The sequence below is a fragment of the Leuciscus leuciscus genome, assembly GCF_965113295.1.
Source record: "Leuciscus leuciscus genome assembly, chromosome: 5".
NCBI classification, from domain to species: Eukaryota; Metazoa; Chordata; class Actinopteri; order Cypriniformes; family Leuciscidae; genus Leuciscus; species Leuciscus leuciscus.
The window spans coordinates 34,627,498-34,632,189 of record NC_138729.1 but is presented as its reverse complement, the minus strand read 5'-3'; positions in this window follow the sequence as shown (position 1 = coordinate 34,632,189).

Sequence of the window (4,692 nt, the reverse complement as noted above, 5' to 3'; positions counted from 1 at the left end):
CCTACACATAATGATTTCTGTCTCTATATTTCAAATTGTCGGTTTTGAAGGGGTTGGATTCTTGAATATCCATTGCTGCTTCAATGTATATCTAATGAGTAATTATAATCAAGGTATTAATCAATATTTCTGACTTATGAGATTTTACTTTGTTATAGAAGTTACCAGTGTGATTTCTGAAATGTTCTTTTCATGTATTCTCTAATGTCTATATTTGATATCTGAATGCAGTAACAGTGCTCGCTCATTTAGCCCGGCTTCAATGAAATATGGACTCGTTTTGTGTTTGAGAAAGGTCTTTAACATGTGTTAAAACATACAGGGGTCATTGAAATCTATAGTTTAAGGGACCATTTCTCAGTTAAAGAAATACTTTCCATTTAGAGTAAAGTGTCCTCTCTTTTTTGAGAGAAAGAACGTATTATGATGTTTTGAGAGGACTCCCCTGTTTATAGAGCCTGGACAAATCTAGCCTTGAAGAAGCTGTGTCGGTGTGTGTGTTAGTCTTTTTGTTTACAGGTTAAGGAACAACTGGCATTATTGGAGATTGACTGAGTTGTTGTTCTGGACATGTTGGCACCCAGCAACTAACTTCAGGGTCCGAGTGTCAGCTGCATAATGGAGATATGCTTCGGTCTATCTGTATATGTGTGGAAAATTACTATGTTTAGTTTATCTATTTCTTAGCCAATGGTAATCATTCAACCTGAAGCAAGGATGTAGCTTAGACCTTGGTGAAGGTATAATTGCTGTGATCTTTGTAACTGTAAGCGGGGAGGGACTACGAAGTCCTTTGTGAGTCTTGAAGCTGACTTCTGCTGATGAAACTGCTAACTATCTTCAGTAAAACTTTTCTTCAATTTATTATAATTCTGACACCGGTTCTTCATTCATCATACCTGGTTCTGGGTCTTTGACTGTAAATCCCCTTACAGTATATCATTTTTTTAAATTTTAATTGTATATTATTTTTCTTAAATTCAATTTTCTAATCCTGAATTTTGTCTTTTAAATAGGATGACTTGCTTAAAGTCACCATGAAATCAAAATGGATTATTCTTATTTTTTAATGGAATATTGCTGTATTTATTATAAATGATTTATCCATGCACATCTTTTTTTTCTTTTTTTTTTTTTTTCATGTGCTCTCGTAATCTTGAATCAAACTTCCCCTCCCTCTTGCAGTGACTCTTCTCTTTTCTGATAATGTGTTTACTGCCGTGAGGATGGGACAACCTGTCAATCGCTTGAGATCACGCATTAGCCAACCACAACCATCCAACAAGCATTTCCCAATAGATAAAATGAAGTCCCGCCCTAAATTTTTTCTTGCTCGAGAAGAATATTTCAAACGGATATACTTCACACAATAGGGAAGAAAAGACTCTTGCAACTTATTTTTCATGCCTACTTTAAATATTGTATTTTATTAAGTGTGTAAATGAAAAAAAAATATATATTGTGTTATTATCAATCAAAACAGGTACAGATGAAACTTTGTGTAAACAATATGTATTATAAATGGTTGGTATTGCTATTATTGATATTGAAGAATAGCCAGGAACTCACCAAATGCACCTTCAAAACAGTATGCACACTCTTAACATTGAAGTTTTTTTTTACAAGATAAAACCACTGCTTTAATGAAAAAGTGTAAACGTTTCGGTCACATGACCTTTCTCAATACCTAGTGTTGTGGAAAATATGCTGTTGTCCTGTTACAAGTATGCATTTTGTGTGTAGAAAACGTACTCGGTTCTCTCTAGAAGAGGGAACGAGTACTGCGTAAGTATCTTACGCCCGGGGAAAATCCCTTTTCCGCGAGATATTGAAGCCAAAAAATTATCCTTAATTTTGTATTATTGTAAAACGCGTTGCGGCAGCATACAGACATAGGCAAGACGGCTCGTGTGCCTATTGGCTGTTCTGCGGCAACTGCAGCAGCCTATCGAGCGAGGCCTAGCGTGACGTCAGACCCAATGAGGGTGCTTCGCGCCCACTGCGTCACGTCCCGCCGAAACGGGCGTGGCTTAGGCCTATAAATACTGCTCGCAGGCAGCTGATATCTGGTTTTTCATCGCCAAAGCTAACCAGAGCGTGTGCATGCACGGCAAGATACGCAGTACTCGTTCCCTCTTCTAGAGAGAACCGAGGTTACGTCAGTAACCGAGTACGTTCTCTTACGAGAGGTCTCTCGTACTGTGTAAGTATCTTACGCTAGGCTAGGGGACCCAATGTAAAACGCCGTGCGTGCTGGGATCTGACACCAAAGACCCAAGGGCGAAAGCCCGGGGTTCATATAGTGCATAATCACCAGGGGAACTCACAGGGAGTCCGGGAAGAGGGAGGGGCGGAGCAGCGTCCCTTAGACGCAAATTACATCATACAGACAGGGCGGAGTACGGCCTGAGCTGATGGAAAATTGTGGGTCTTATTTATTTGCCCATAAGCATTTTGCGGTCGATCAGCGAGCAGTGCTCATCGAGCAGTGCTCAGCAGACACAGTATTCTGAACCGATAGCATCAGAACAGACAGTACTGGTATATTTAGACCGACAACAGCCTGGCCTGTAAGGCGGGAACCTCTAGGTTATAAAACCTTATAAATGTAGACGGGGAGGCCCAGCCTGCCGCCATGCATATATCTTGCAAGGCAATCCCACTTGACCAGGCCCACGACGAAGCCATGCTTCTCGTGGAGTGCGCTCTGACACCCAACTGCCACTGCATACCTTTGGAAGTGTACGCCAGCGCAATGGCATCAACTATCCATCTGGATAGGCTCTGTTTCGACGCGGCTAGTCCCTTGGAACGTCCGCTGAACGAAACGAAGAGCTACTCCGTCTGTCTGAAGACAGATGAGCGAGACACATAAGCTCTTAATGCCCTGATTGGACAAAGGAAGCTCGCGTCTCCTTCCTCGTCAGAGACCAGGCTGACAGGGAAATGACCTGCGCCCTAAACGGTGTGTTGAGGGATTTTGGAACATAACCGTGCTTAGGTTTGAGTATAACTCTTGAGTCATTAGGCCCAAACTCCATGCACGTCGCGCTTACTGAGAGTGCGTGTAAGTCCCCTATGTGCTTCACCGAAGCGAGAGCCAGAAGAAACACTGTCTTGAAAGACAGGTGTTTAAGATCAATCGTCTGTAAAGGCTTGAATGGGTCACCTTTCATGGCCTCCAGTACCACAGAAAGGTCCCATACGGGGACTGAGGGAGGTCTGGGAGGATTCAGTCTCTTAGCTCCTCTAAGGAAGTGGATGACTAAATCGTTCCTTCCTATTGACTGACCAAGCGTTGTTTTTGAGAACGCTGCTATGGCCGCCACATAAACTTTGAGCGTGGAAGGGGACCTGCCCTTGTCCAACAGCTCTTGTATGAAGGAGAGAACCTCCGTCACCCCACAGTCAGGGGGCGACACGCCACGAGCTGTGCACCAGCTGGAGAACACTGACCATTTCGAGGAATAGAGACGTTGCGTAGACGGAGCTCTAGCCTGTGTGATCGTGTTTAACACTCCGCTTGGGAGGTCAGCGGGTACCCGTTGATGGCCCAAACATGAAGGGACCACAGCTCTGGGCGCGGATGCCAAATCGAGCCCTTGGCCTGAGAGAGGAGGTCTCTCCTCACTGGCACTGGCCATGGGGCAGTGCTCGCTAGCTGCATCAGTGGTTGCAGCTAGCGGCACTTCAGTGGTTGACCTCGTATCTATGTGATAGACAACAATTTGTTAAGATAGGTAAGAATCGCTCACGCTCTGTGCCTGTTTCTCACGGTGTGACCCAAGGCTCTGTACTTGGTCCGCATCTATTTCTAATCTACTTGCTACCGTTAGGCCAGATCATCAGACAGCATGGTCTCAATTTTCATAGCTACGCTGATGATATTCAAATCTACTTCACGATCAATCCCAACTCATCTTTTCCACCCTCTTCAGTTATCTCCTGCCTCCACGAACTTAAAACATGGATGTCCTCTAACTTTTTACAGCTTAATGCTAGTAAAACCGAAATCCTGTTGATTAACCCTAGATCACAGAGCTCACCCAGACATGACATTTTTATTGATATAGATGGTATTGAGATTAGGCCTTCAAAAACTGTACGGAATCTGGGAGTTTTGTTCGACCCCACGCTCTGCTTTCACTCACACATTAGTCAGACTGTCAAATCATGCTTCTTTCACCTGCGGAATATTGTTCGTATTCGCCCCTCTCTTACCTTTATAGATGCGGAAACTGTTATTCATGCTTTCATCACTTCCAGATTGGACTTCTGTAATTCATTATACAGCGGACTACCCACCAAAGCAATACATCGCCTTCAAATGGTACAAAACTCTGCTGCACGAGCCCTCACATATAATAAAAAATCTGCCCATATCACTCCTATCCTTCACCAACTGCACTGGCTTCCTGTCATAAACCGCATCCAATTCAAACTGTTAGTCCTAGTATATAAAGCCTTACATGGCCCGGCACCCAAATACCTTGTTGATTTGGTACAGCCATATGTTCCAACTCGGGCCCTTAGGTCTAGCACTGAAAACCTACTCGTGGTACCCCGGGTCAGACTCTCTACGGTGGGCGGTAGGGCTTTTAGTGTTGTTGGCCCCAAGCTATGGAATAAGCTGCCCCCGAATCTTCGTGCGACCGACAACATCCGGACCTTCAAAAAACAACTTAAAAACTC